The 14,672-nt window shown below is 43.8% G+C and overlaps 1 pseudogene; it reads right to left on the reverse strand.

The window, feature by feature from the left end:
- Positions 1–1,752: 1,752 nt before the first annotated feature.
- LOC132501293 (RNA-binding protein FXR1-like) lies at positions 1,753–3,244 on the reverse strand (annotated as a pseudogene).
- Between the last annotated feature and the right edge of the window lie 11,428 nt (positions 3,245–14,672).

The following is a 14,672-nucleotide window of genomic DNA, read 5'->3' on the forward strand; positions in this document are numbered from 1 at the left end:
GTCTAGTTTGTGGATTCAACATTTGAATTATTTAGTGATTCCAGAGTGTTCAGAGGCAATCTCAAAGTAGAGCTAATAAAAGGTTCATTCATTCAGAATGAAAAGAAGATAGACTATAACTTAAAGAGAGAGGCAGACCCCCTGCACCCCGTGCCATGCCCAAGCACAGTGCTCATAAATGAGCGGGACCAGGACATTTAAACAAAGGCTGTGATATGGACCCTTCATGCATTAAGTGGGTAAAGGGAGCTTGCTTTTAATAATCCACATTTCCCTGTCCAGCATGCTTCAGTGGTTCTGTTCTGTTTCCCCTAGGAAGCCTGTAGGGCTTTTGTGGGAGTAACTGACCATTGGGGCTGGCCGAGGGCAGCTCATGGAGCCCTGATCTGGCCATTCCTGAGGGTCCGTAGACCTCTAATCCCTTCAAAAGATTCCAGTTAATCTCTGCAGTTTGTACACTACTTAATGGGCACGCTTGTCTTTTTGGTTCAGTTTCTGAATATACAGATAAATTATAGTACTTTAAAGCTAATTACCCTTAAAAACAAAAACAACAGAATGAGGAAGACTGTTGTAGAAGTTATATCTGTGACATAAAATTTAAAAACTTGCAGAAGAGTTAAAAAAAGGAAAACTGGAAATCTATGATCCAGATATAATTACTGTTAATACTTTGGCATGTTTTTTCTGGTCTTAAAATTAAGTTCTATATGCTTCTAAACATTGGCCAAAATTATATATATATAAAATATATGTCATTTTATATCTTTTAAATATAAAAGTTGTATTATGAATATACTTATTATTTCAGTGATATTGTTTTTTTGAAGGCAAAAAGAAAACTTATTTTGGCATTAATTGCATCAATTTGTTTACAATTATGACATGTTACATATATTATTATTCAAACAACTAACAGAGTCATCAATCTGGCTTTTATTTTCAAGTTCCTATTTGTTCAAAACACACCTGTGACTTGAAGATTCTTCTAAAATGAATATTCTCTTCACCGAAATAAAAAGTTGACATTTAACAAGTATTACATTTTACACCTATAAGTTTTTAAAGTACTGCAGAACTGTACAACTACATACAACATGTATATGGTTTGCTGACTTCCTAGATATGAACTACTGTAAAATGACATAAAATTCAAATTATTTACCTTCTCCACACTTAACTTGTAAATCTGTCAAATAGCAGTTATTGAATATCCAGTAATTAGAGGAGAAAGTAAAAGGAGGACATGAAGATGCTCTTCCCCTTAGGAACTCACTTGTTATAAAGCAAACAGACACCCATAAAGTAACAAAGCAATACTGGGTCATGTTACCTGGTAACAGAAGTAGATGTTCAGGTAACTATCACTATATGGAATAGATGTATCCTAAGTTAACAGCAACATCTTATTTGTTAAGTCCAAATCCTCAATTAATTAAAATTTTATACTCTATCAGCAATCTATTTCCACAATAAATTAATTTTGGTCAAAAGAGGTTAACATGTAAGTTTCTTCTATTGCATGCTTGAGAGAACAGTTCCCAATGAAGAATAAATAAGGGGGGAGGGGAATAAATAAGGGAGCAATGGCAGCAATAAGCCGGTCAACACAGCAGACACTGTTAGAGGGTTTTCACACCTCCTTGCCCCATAACCCTAAATTTAAAAGCAGCAGCAACTGAACAGGTAAAAAGAAAAACGCAAAGGAGTAGGACAGGGAATTCACATGATGTATGTCTTCTCTGAGCAGCCCTAGCAGCAGCATATAAAAGCAACCTTCATGTTAGCACAGTGAAGCTCAAGCAGCAACTCCATCCTTGACGCTGCAACAAGATTCCTAGGAACCTGAATAAAATCCTCCACAAATTCCAAAAAACCTCTAGCCCTTTTTAGAGCATCAGCACTCTCTCCGTAGATTTTAAATGTTCCAGTATCTTCATCTAGCTCAATAGCTGTAACTCCAGGAGCCTTTCTAGCTTGCTGTATGTTACTGCCACGTGTTCCTATTGGCATGCCCATCCAATCTTCTCTCACAACAAATTCCTCATGAAGAGCTGCTGCAAGTTGTTTTGTGCTTAGTGGCCTCTTCATTTCTGGACATAAACATCAACTTCGTATGAATACTTTGCAAATGCATCTCACTCAAAGTATTTACCCTCTTCACAGTTGCTTCACTGGCAGACAGTATCATTAGCTGTGTGGTTTCTGGATGGTAAACAATTCTGCCTGCTCCTACTGCTTTCTTAAAATCTTTATGTGCATTTTCACTAGCACACGGCTCTCTCAAATCCTCAGGAACATCCACTGTGCATTTAAAGAAGGTATTTTTTGACAGTTTTATTTTGATTGACAGGCCGAAGTCATTCAGATGGGACCATTTCATTGTAAGTGGCATCACAAGCAGCATATTGAATGACATAAAATTCTCCTTTCATCATTTGAAGTTTAGCCAACCACCATCCGCATGGTTCTTGATCATTTGCTCTTGAATACACCTGTACTTCATCTCCTTCACTAATTTCTTTATTTCTTTTTTCGCCGTACGCGGGCCTCTCACTGCCGTGGCCTCTCCCGTTGCGGAGCACAGGCTCCGGACGCGCAGGCTCAGCGGCCATGGCTCACGGGCCCAGCCGCTCCACGGCATGTGGGATCTTCCCGGACTGGGGCACGAACCCGCGTCCCCTGCACTGGCAGGCGGACTCTCAACCACTGCGCCACCAGGGAAGCCCCAATAATTTCTTTTTTTAATATCAGGTGGTTGTGGTGATCTAACTTCATTAAATGGAACCTGGCGTTCCGGTTGCCAGTGGTTCTCAAAAACAACTGTGAGGGCTTCCCTGGTGGCGCAGTGGTTGAGAATCTGCCTGCTAATGCAGGGGACATGGGTTCGAGCCCTGGTCTGCGAGGATTCCACATGCCGTGGAGCAACTAGGCCCGTGAGCCACAACTACTGAGCCTGCACATCTGGAGCCTGTGCTCCGCAACAAGAGAGGCCGCGATTGTGAGAGGCCCATGCACCGTGATGAAGAGTGGCCCCCACTCACCACAACTAGAGAAAGCCCTCGAACAGAAACGAAGACCCAACACAGCAAAAAAAAAAATAAATTAATTAATAAACTCCTACCCCCAACATCTTAAAAAAAAAAACAAACACAACTGTGAGGGAGTCTTCATGAACATCTTTGATAAATCCCTTGTCGAAAGCCCCGTTGGAGCCGAGAGTCTCCACCATCACCTCCGCCATGTTGGAACCGCAAAGCAATATTGTCATTTTAAATTACAATTTTGTATTCTCTTGTGTGGATAAATTATAATTTAACTATTACCCTAGCAGACTCGGGCTTTTCCTTTTATTTGTGCTTTTGATGTTCTTTCCACTTTGATAAAACATCACTGATTGATGGTAATACACATTTCTGAAACTTGACCACCCTTAGAAAATGGCACAAAAAGTTTTGCTTCAGGGATATACAGTGGGAAAAGATGCAGCCTTGCGTTAGTCCTCTCAGTCTCTTAGCCCCTTCTTCATTATCTTTTATGCCATTTATTTGTCTCTGTAACACAATAATTTGCATTTTCTTTACACCACCAAATTCTGGGCTTCTTGAGGATAGCAATTTGTGCCTTAATTTTGTTTGACTCCCTCTAGTGGCCAGACAAGACTTGGCATGTCACAGATGTCCAAAATATTCCTTTGGTGGGGGCGGGGGGGGGAGTATATTTCAGGGGCTGTGTGGGAACCCAGGTCCTCTCGGAGATGTGCAAGGACAAATCTTGATCCAACTGACTCCCGTTACCCTTTTATAGTGGAAAACTTCAAACGTCTACAAAAGTGGAAAGACCATATACTGAGCTTCTGTGTGCTCTCATCCAGTTCAACGACTGTGAACACTTTATCAATTTTGTCTCTTCTTCCTCCTCCCTCCCCACGCTGCAATCCTGAAGTAAATCCAAGACATTACAGCATTTCATACCCTTGGATTTTTGATGATGAGTTTACCTCCGAATCCACCGAAAAGGGCCTGTTTTCAGGAAGGTGGGCTTGCTGGGAAGCTGTGTAACAGACATGCCAGTGACCTGCCTACCTTGTTCTGCTTTGACCTTGAGCAGGTTGGCTCTCTGGCTCACCTATCTGTCACCTGAGGAGCTTGGCCTAGGTAATCCATGAGCTTCCTTCCAACTTTTACTTTGTTCAAGCTCAGGTCTGCCTTTTAGTCTAATGTGGTAGTTCTCAAATTGTAGTTGCTGGACCAGCAGCTTTGGCATCACCAGGGAACTTGCACAAAATGCAGATTCTCAGGCCCCACACCCAGCCCTACTCAGAAGCTCTGGGAAGGGGGAGATTTGCCAATAATTTGTGGTTTAATAAGCCCTCCAGGTGATTCTGATGAACAGCCAAGCTTGAGAACCACTAATCTGTGAAGGTAGACAATAGGTCTATAAGCTCTTAAAAAAAAACAAAAACGAACAGGGAACTTCCCTGGTGGTCCAGTGGTAAAGAATCCGCCTTACAATTCAGGGGACAACAGTTCGATCCCTGGTCAGGGAACTAAGATCCTATGTGTGGCAGGGCAACTAAGCCCGCATGCCACAACTACTGAGCTCACATGCTGCAAACTGTAGAGCCCGTGCGCCCTGGAGCCTGCACGCCACAACTAGAGAGAGAAAACCCACACACCACATCTAGAGAGAATCCCTCACGCTGCAACGAAGATCCCACATGCCACAACTAAGACCCGACACGGCCAAAAAATAAATAAATTTAAAAAAAAAAAGAAAGAAGGAAACCCTACTGGAAATTGTGCATTTACCCATCATCGAGTTCGGTAAGTCAGTACAATGTCAGCTTCTTCCCTTTGTGCAGAATGAGACCAATGGTGGAGTGACTGTGAGATCTTTTGTTGATCAGGAACTCTGATAGTTACAGTTCTTGACTCAAAAAGATTTGGGAAAGAAATGCTTAGATAAAATGTTTCTGAACTGAAGTATATGTAGGCAATTTTCATTCAAAAAAAAAAAAGAAAAGGTCGAGAACCACTTCATGGGACACACCACATTTGTAATTACATATTTATTTCTTTGATGTCTTATCTTCCCTGTGGCACAAGGTAAGTGCTGTGAAGGGTCAAGTCTGCTTTGCTCACCATCCCGCCCCGGCACCCAGGACAATGGCTGGTCCATAGTATGTGTTTAGTAAATATTTGAGGAACGAATGAGCTTTGTTCTTTAGGGAACTTACAGAACTCTGGACAGAGCCAAGCCTAATACTGGTAGAAACAATCAGAGAACAATTAAGGGTTCTATTTTGAGGTCTTGACTACAGTGTAGGAGAATTTGAGCCAAAAGTTCAGTTAGTTTTATATTTGTCACATAAAAGTATTATGTGCTTAGCAATATCTTGGCCTCTGGGGAGAAGTATGGAAGGCAATAAAGAAAAGAGTAAAACAAGGAGCTCGTACTAATACGACTATTTCATTGGTTGGTAACTACCTTGCATTCCAGTGCTTTCAGGCACAAGAGTTAGCCAAATAATAATAATTACTAGAGCCACCGCAATCTTTGGGCATCTACCATGTAAAAAGTATTTTATGAGAGTCGCCTAAATGTCTATTCCCTGACATGAGCTTATTGGTAAGTTTTGAAATTTTGTATTTTAACAAAATAAAAACTCATTGATACCTTCATTTGTAAAAATTAAAAATGAGGTTAGAAAGTTGTTTCCAAAATTTAAAAATCTGCAGACATCATGGTCTGTAAAGGAAACACGAGTTTTAGCATCATTTATTTAATACATACCTATTTACTGAGTATGTACCATGTGCCAAGTACTTGTCTAAGTGCTGGAGATACAGCAGTGAACAAACCAGGCAATTCCTGCCCTCCTGGAACTTACATTCTAGTGGTAAGATTGGCAGTGAACCTCTGTGCTGTACGTGATTTTCATTTTCATAGAAAATATAGTAAAGATTCTATTATCTAAGATCACAATCTGGCCATATATAAACTGTAATATGTTGCAATCCATGGAGACCAAGCAGACAGGTGTGGGCATTCCTGCCAACCCCTCTGAGCTGTGAGATGCCCACTCTTTCCTCATGATACCTTTCCTACCCTAAGTGACACATGCATTGGGGGTGGGGAGTGCCAGGGTCAATCCATTACCAAGGCTTAAAGTACTTATGATTTTTAAAGTAAGAGATACATAATAAGAAAGATCCAATATTGCCTTCTTGCACTGCCCTGTATTAGCCTGGGCTGTCATAACAAAATACCAGAGACCAAGCAGCTTAAGCAGCAGAAATTTATTTCTACGATTCTGGAGGCTAGAAATTCAAGATCAAGTTTCTGGTTGATTTGGTTTCTGGTGAAAAGCTCTCTTCCTGGCTTGCAGGTGGCCACATTCTTGCTGTGTCCTCACATGGCCATTCCTCACCTCCTCCCACAGGAGCATGGGGAGAGAGAGAGAGAGAGAGAGAGAGAGAGAGACACGGAGCCCTCTGCTGTCTCTTCTAATAAGGACACTAACTCTGTTGATCAGGGCCCCACCCTTATGACCTCACTTAATTTTAATTATCTCCTTTTAGACTTTGTCTTCAAATACAACACACTGGGAGTTAGGGCCTCAACATACGAATTTTGGGGGGACACAAGTCTTCAGTCTATGGCACACTCCAAAGATTGTCCCCTTAGGTGAGCATGCTCAGTTTTGGAGCCTGCAGTTTTAGGGTTGGTTTGCAAGAGCACACAGGGGCTCCCAGCACTGGTTTGGGGGGTTTAGAGGAGGAACGAGGCTCTTCTTCTGAAGTGTGTGAGGCTGGAGCACACACAGGTGACACCGTTATTGTCAGTGATCTTTTTTGTACCTGGCAGGGAGACTGAGTGTGTATACCCCTGTGTAGCCTGGGGCAACACATGACAGGGTACTTACCTGTAGGTGTTTGTCGGTTGTTGGTAGACAGTTCTGGACTGGAAACAGCACACAAAAATTGCTAAGTCCTTCAGAGAGCAAGTACTTCTGGATTTGAGCCATCAGATGAACTCCCTGCCATGTTAATAAGATCTACCACCATTATTCACACATTTCCTAAATGTCCTGGTTTATTTTGATGTTGAAGGCACACGTACAGACCACCCTTTACAAAGGATTCCGTTTGGTCCTCTCTGCTTCTGTCTTGACAAACGATTCTGTTCATTTCCTGTGCCTCTGCTTCCTGCTGACATTCTTGTCTTCTGTTAGACTTGAATGTGACTCAGTTTAGGAGTAATATATCACGAGACCCATCTGGACCTTGGATTTACTAGGGCTTCCTTGCTCTTTGGAATCCATCATTCTCATGTTTTAGATTGAGAAGCTATCACAAAACTGGTCAATCACAAAAGTGGGACCTGATCCTCAAACTGTATCTCCTAGGTAGTGAGGGATGATCTGTGTGCATTTCTGTGCCTTTCTCTTCACCCACATTCACTCTGAAGGTGATTCTGCAGGTGGCCATCCTATTGCATTGTTTTTTCAGTTTTGCCACCCAAGGGTGAGCCTGTGAGTCAAGAGTTAGAAATAAGAAAATGGAAGCCCAAAGAGGAAACCTGGGAACTGATTTGAGTAGCCAATTCGGGCACATCTAGTAAGATTTAAAAATTAAATACCATTTAACTACTCGAAGGCATTTAAATAACAGGGTCCTGCAAAGTTAGTTACCTTCGTTATGGGCTCCACTGAGTTTGGTTGTATTTTCACATTGTAAGAGTTTCACGAAGTTTTCATTTTAGTAGTGTAAATTTCTTCAGTTGTGATAGGAATATAACTTTGCAGTTATTTAGTTAGATACATGGAAGTAAAACCCAGTTCCTCCTCTCTTATGATTTTAAGTGGAGTAAAGGCAATGGGAACTAACATTTCTTGGCTATTCTGGCCAGGTTCTGAGTTGGACTGATAGCACCTATGAGGTGTAGGTATTATCATTCCCATTTTATATGTGGGAAAACCAAAGTCCAGAGAAGTTCAGGAACTTGATCCAGGTCATGTAGAGGTGAGATGCTGTACCAGGATTTGAATGCACATCTGTCTGACCACAAGGCTATACAACTGTGAAGGCAAATGTTAGCCCCACCCAAAAAGTCTCTGTCCATTCTGTCACCTGTCCAATCGGTCATCTGTTTCAAGTTAATTTCTACTTGTACTTTTCATTTGTCTGTCATTCAGTCTCCCTTCTCTTGGCCCTGGCCCCAGGGCTGGTCAGAGTAACAGCCATATCTCAGGATAAACATTCTGCCTTTATCCTTTCTATCATCTTCCCTGTTTCTTTCTGAAAACCTGCATTTTTTCACAGGCTTTTATGGGGTGTTAGCCTAAAAAAAAATCTTCATTTGGCCCTCTCTTTTACTAAGATATTTCTTGGTTTTGTCTAGAGAATTAGGCATTATGATTTCTGTAGCTCTAAGAGAGATAACCTTTGCCTGACTGTATCCAGGATGCTGGCTTGATTTTACTTTCATCTTCTAATTATAATCTTTCTTCTGTTCATTCATGGCTGTTCACAGCATCTCTTAGAAGCGAGTAGAGGAGAGAGATTCTTGGTTGAACAGAAAACCAGAACTACTATGAGCTCACATCTCTGAAGTTTACATTTGAGTTGCTCGTGTAGCTAATTATAGTCAGGACATCCACAAGGACAGTTCAGCTGAGGGACCCTGAGGGTCAGGACCTGATGGCAGCTGTCGGGGAGTGAGAGTCAGGGCCCAGGGACTCTGGATGGGAGGCTGAGCTTCTCTGCAGTTTTGCTGCTGCTGGGCAGCTGGGCCGCTTCCTCTTCCAGGCAGGGGTGGTGACACCGGGTGTTCTGGATCGGCCTGGGGCACGCTGACCTGCTGGTGGACTTGACCTTGTGGAAGGCATGGGCATGACCGGGTTAGGTTCCCACTTCATCTCACCTGTCATCTGCATCCCTGCCTGATCCCTGGTGATCTCAGCTGTCAGCTCCTGTGAGGTTTGCCCCACCCTGACCCCCAGTGCAGCCTCCAGCAGCTGGCGGTTTCAAAACTTGTATCTAGAACACGCAGGACCCCAGTGCCATCTGGGGAGTGTGGGTTTGCACTGAAAAATTTGTGATTATTTTAAAATGTTTTCTATTACACACAGGTGTTCACTAGAAAAAAAAACTAGATAGCACAGTTCAGCAAAATTTATCTGTAATCCCCATACCCTGAGATAATCCCTGTGAACAAAAATTATTAATTTTGGAAGGAAGATTTTTTTTTTCTCATTTCTTTCACCAGCTGGACCATCAAGACAAAAGCTGGTTTGGAAAAAAAAGAAAAGAAAAAAAGAAATTGTTCTCTCATTGGCTGCATCTGGAGAGAGGTTTTGACATTGCGGATCATGCCGCAGATGAGGCCTGTGTGTGTGAGGGCACAGGTCAGCGCTGGCAAACGCAACTGCACCCAAAGGTGGGGGGTACCAAGGCCGGTGGGACCAGCGCTGCCAGAATGAGCTTTTGTTTCCGCTGCTCAGCTGTCCAGGATCATGGCTGCGGACATCAAAGACATGTCTAAACACTGTTATCTGGCCCTATCCTTTGCCCTGACTGTGGAAGGGGTCTCCCCACAGGGAGCCCTGGAGAGCAGAGCCTCTGCCTTCCGTCCCACTATTAATTCCACGTAAGAGCGGATCAGTAGTATTTGCGTTAGCCACGTACATCCGTCTCTCTGTTTTGTTCTGAGAAAAAATTTGTTTACTTACCTAATTAAAAGATTTAAAAGCCTTTTCTTTACATTTCTTTATGTTATGTGTGTTAATTGCAGAAAAGTTATAAAACACAGAAAAATACAAACCCCCAAACTATAATTCCTCCACCTAGAAATAACCATTGTTTGCCTTTTAGGAAGTTCTTCTTGTCTTTTTCATGTTCACATGCAATAGAAATTTTACAAAAAAATGCTATCCTCCTGTATATACAGTTTCCCTGTAGGTGTGCTAGGACGCGTCAACCATGTCATTGCTGTAAACATTCTACTGCACAAATTTTGATATCTGCAGAGTATTCTATCATATATCATTTTTACATAATTTCTTTAGATTTTAGAATTGTTGCTTAAAAATATTAAGATGGTATTGTTACATTTTCTGCTTAGCAAACAATTCTTATTGTAGCAACTAAAACATTGTGTATAAAATTACCTGCTTTTGTTTATTGTAGGAACTTTGTAAAGGTATGTTCAAGTAATAGATTGTTACTTTGCCTGTTCAAATGGTTCTGGCCGCTTGGAATAAGGGAACACTGAGACTGACTCAGTTTTGCTGAACAAATAGTGGATGCTTGACATCTTTACAGCAGGGAATGGATCCTGGTCAGACTTCTGAACACATGGGCACCTCTGTGGGGGAAAGGCTCACAAGGGGGACAGCAGATCGGTCCCCGCTGCATTTTCCTAGGCCAACTTTTGGCTAAGAAACATTAAGAGAGAAAGTGTAGAGAGTCCTGGCAAACTAGTTTGATTTCGGTGTTAGCCTGTGATGTAAATGTAACAGATCATGAGATACCATTTTACTCCACATTTTCATCTATGATGTGACTTGGCCGTGATGCCGGGGCTCAGGTTTTTGGTCCCATCTTAGAGTCCTCGGTCAAGCGCTGTGCCAGGCTCTTTGTCCTGACCACACTGCATGTCATCGCCTGTTTACCTGCACCTGGATTGCCCAGCTTTTGAAGGCAGGAAACCAGGCTCCATCATTTGGGCACCCATGGGACCCCAGCTGAGTGCTGCAGCCTCCTGGCCAATGAGCATGTTCAACCCCTTTAATGCAGTGGTGTGCCCTAAGACTTTGCAGTTATCCACATAGGTCCCGAGCTCTTTTGAGTAAATTGCCACGGTGATGGTGGGAGCTGAGAGGCAAAAGGATGTGACTGAGAGGACGGCATCTTGTTTCCACTATGGGATTCTTTCCATGATGGGATGTGAAGAATTTTAGACAGGTTTCCTGAATTACTGTAACCCAGTTCATTACTAAGGGAAGGTGCTTTTAGATACTATTTTATATTATACTTTTACCAAAGGAAAAGATAATTTTGAGATGCTTCTTGTTAGGTTTGCTTTATTCTGTTTTCAAGAATCATAATTTTTTTTTTTTTTTTGGCCATGCTGTGTGGCTTGTGGGATCTTAGTTCCCCGACCAGGGATCCAACCCGGGCTCTCGGCAGTGAGAGTGCAGAGTCCTAAGCCTTGGACTGCCAGGGAATTCCCAGGAATCATACTCTTAGGGTTCCCTTTCTATTTATGTTTGGGCGGAACTGATTTTTTTTTTTTTTTTACTCATTAGAGCCTGGATTTCCTTGTAAGTTTACAGAACCAGTACAACTTGGCGCCTCCCTCAGTTCAGCTGTTTGCTCCTTTATTAGTGAATCTGAATTAAGGCAATAATAACAAATAGGATGAAAATTTTTACTGGCCACAAACATTGTATCAGGTACTTCATCTGTATCTCCATCTACTTTATGTATCGTCTCATCTGTAGCACTTCATATAGTGAAGGCTTATAGGGGATTCTATAGGGCTTATAGAAGGGATGCATGATTTAATGCTCCTAGCAAGCCTGCAGAATAAGTTTTATTGTCTCCACTTCAGAGTTGAGGACTAGAGGCTGAGAAACCCCCAAGGACAGGGTCATGCAGCTTGAAGGGGTCAACTGGGATTCAAACTGAAGTCTATGCATCCTCAAGGCTGTGTTGGTGCCACTGGGCTGTCCAGTTTCTGGGGGCGGGGGGCGCGCAGGCTTCATAGAACTGGAAAAGGAGGGGCAGTGGCGCCAACTGATACAAGAGCTTTCCAGAGGGTTAAGGCACCATGTTGTGGTGGTAGGGGCCTCATCTCAGCCCCCAGCTTGGATAGAGGTTTCACACACGCCCAAGGTCAGAGATGACCTCCCAGCACAGACACCCTTGTAGTTCTAAGGCTGTTGGACGATGTCATTTACTGTTTTATTGGTTTCCTCAGAAATTCTCGTGAGGTACTTCTGTGGGGAAAAAATAATTAAAAAAAAAAAAAAAAAAAGGGCTACTTCCTAACCTTAGTAATTCCTGATGTGGTAGAAACAGAGACTCATCAGCCAGCCGGAACATGTTAGTGTAGCAGCAGCTGCTACTTATTATCTTAAAATTCTCTTTAGATCTTGATATACCTTAGTGGAATGACAATGTTTCTTTCCAACTTTTAATTTTGATACAGTGTTCTTTTTGCAGTGATGTAACAAAAACGTTTCCAAATCTCTGTATTATATGTAATGAGTTTAGAGATAGGCACACATTCACCAAGATCACGATCAGTAATAGACACAGGGCTTCCCAGGTGGCGCAGTCATTGAGAGTCCGCCTGCCGATGCAGGGGACACGGGTTCATGCCCCGGTCCGGGAAGATCCCACATGCCACGGAGCGGCTGGGCCCGTGAGCCATGGCTGCTGAGCCTGCGCGTCCGGAGCCTGTGCTCCGCAACGGGAGAGGCCACAACAGTAAGAGCACCAGAATATTGATTTTATCCTTGAGGAAATCCAATAGTAACAAATCGATGAGTTATAACACATGATGAAAGTGGTTGAACTCACCTGTAAATAGACACTGGGAGGAAAGCAGTAGTAAAGTATGCTACTAATAACTATTAAATTGGGGGAGATGAGGTTTAGTGTTGGCAGACATTCAGGGGTGGTGCAGGGGGGCGGAGAGAGAGCAATTTACTTGTAGTTCTGAGATGAAGAAGCGACAGGCTGGCATCAAAGCCGCCGCGTTTGCTTATTGCTACAACAATTATTTATTGAACGCCCGCCGTGTGTCAGGCACAGACTGGTGAGCCAACCCCGCCGTGGCTCCTGTGTGTACGGCTCTTCAGCTGAGTTGGGGGAGACAGACTTTATCACACAATCCCTGAATGAATGAGGAGGGATGCACTCAGATAGGAAGAAAGTTCCAGAGAGCAGAGAGCAAAGAAATGTGACCTAGATTGGAACGTGATCTGAAGAGGACTTGGCAATAACTGCAGGACTAGGGGGTGTGGTGGTGGGTCTGGAGGAGGTTTGTCCTGACCCAGGAAGCAGTGTGAGCATTGCAGGGCTCAGCCCCGCGGCCCGTGCCTGCGATGGAGGCAGTGGGGTGGATGTCTGGAGGGCAGAGGTGTGCAGCCTGGTGGGCAGGCGGGGACCTGCCCAGAAAACCTTTTGGCGTTTGTTAAAGATGAGAGAGCTTAACCACAGAGTGATGGGAAGCTGCTGCCGGGGCTTCAGGGGCTGGGGCGGGCGTGGGGAGCCGTGGCCAGGTCAGTGGGCTCTGTGTCCTTTGCAAGCTGCCTCTGAAAACTTGATGTTCTCCATGAAGCTTTCTTCCAGGCCTTTGAATGTGACAGCAGATGGAGCTGAAGGGGCTGGGGGGGCGTCTAGCCTTCAGTTTTCTGAGCTGGCCTCCAGGTGGTCTTCCGGGGGACCTCCAGTGGAGATTTAGCCACAGGGATTGGGAGTCAGCGGTGAGCTTTTTCAGACAGTAGCCGTGATTGGCATTTCCACCATGTCTTTCCTCTATTGCAAGACCTGTAACGTTGCGAGAATTTGAGGCACTGAGGACCGTTAATGGGGTGATGCCCTCTTGCTTGTCCACACCCTCCCCGTGTGAAAGTCCAGCAGAGTCCCAGTCTTCCAAGGAACTTCCCCTATGTTTGCAGATATTCACTGATCTCTCTTTTCTACTCTGTTTGAAGCTTATTGTCCACCCGATGATTTGGGGGAAAGGTAGTATTAAGTGTGACCGCATCAACACAAGTGAGCCCTAGGTCTTTGACGGCAGGGGAGGAGGGATCTACTCTGCACTTCCCAGCTCAGCACACCTGGGACCCAAAGCACCTGGCAAGCATCTGTTGTGTTATACACACAGCTGGAGAGAAGCCAGCACCTGCTTCTTCCTTTGCTTTCCTCAACTCCAGGTCTCCTGACTTCAGCTTCTTTGATGAGTCAAAGGACCAAATCAGAGGGTCTGACATTCATAGATGCTGCAACTAGATTCAGATTTTCTGATTTTCCATCCAGTTCGACAAGAGAGGGATAAAGAGAGAGAATGACCACAAGCAGGCTCCCCCAGGCTGCCCCACTGTCCCCATTGTCCCAAGTCCCAGGCCTGCTCTCCTAGTCCACCTTCCACCCCTAGATCTTCCTTCTCCAGAGATTCTTGGCGGTCGGAATTTCTCTTTCCTTTGGGAGGGAAAACCCCACTCCCTACAACCAGGGTTGGCCTTGCCCTCAGCTGCCCCTCCCCACTCCCTGCATGGGAATGTTTCCCAGAGTCTTTGTTTTCCAGCAAACAACAGCACCCCACGGGCTCTTCAACAGAAGAGGCTTTCTGAGCGTGGTCTCCCCTCTGTCCTTCACCTCGCCTGGGGAAGACTTGTTTTCCCATCCTCCGTAACATCTTTGATGGCCACTCCCACTTTTATGTGCCTGAACAAGAACACACAATCCTTCCAGGAACAAACAGTCATTTTCCAGGACAGTGTAGACTAAACCCGTATTTAGAATGGAAGAAAACAAAACAGATTAACAAAACATCCTTTCAAAGCCAACATAAACTACAGAGATTTGGCTTCAACGTGTGGAAGACCATTTCTTTTCTAGATGTACACCATTTTACATCATCATCTGCCAGGT

The sequence above is a fragment of the Mesoplodon densirostris genome, chromosome 14 (assembly GCF_025265405.1).
Source record: "Mesoplodon densirostris isolate mMesDen1 chromosome 14, mMesDen1 primary haplotype, whole genome shotgun sequence".
NCBI lineage: Eukaryota > Metazoa > Chordata > Mammalia > Artiodactyla > Ziphiidae > Mesoplodon > Mesoplodon densirostris.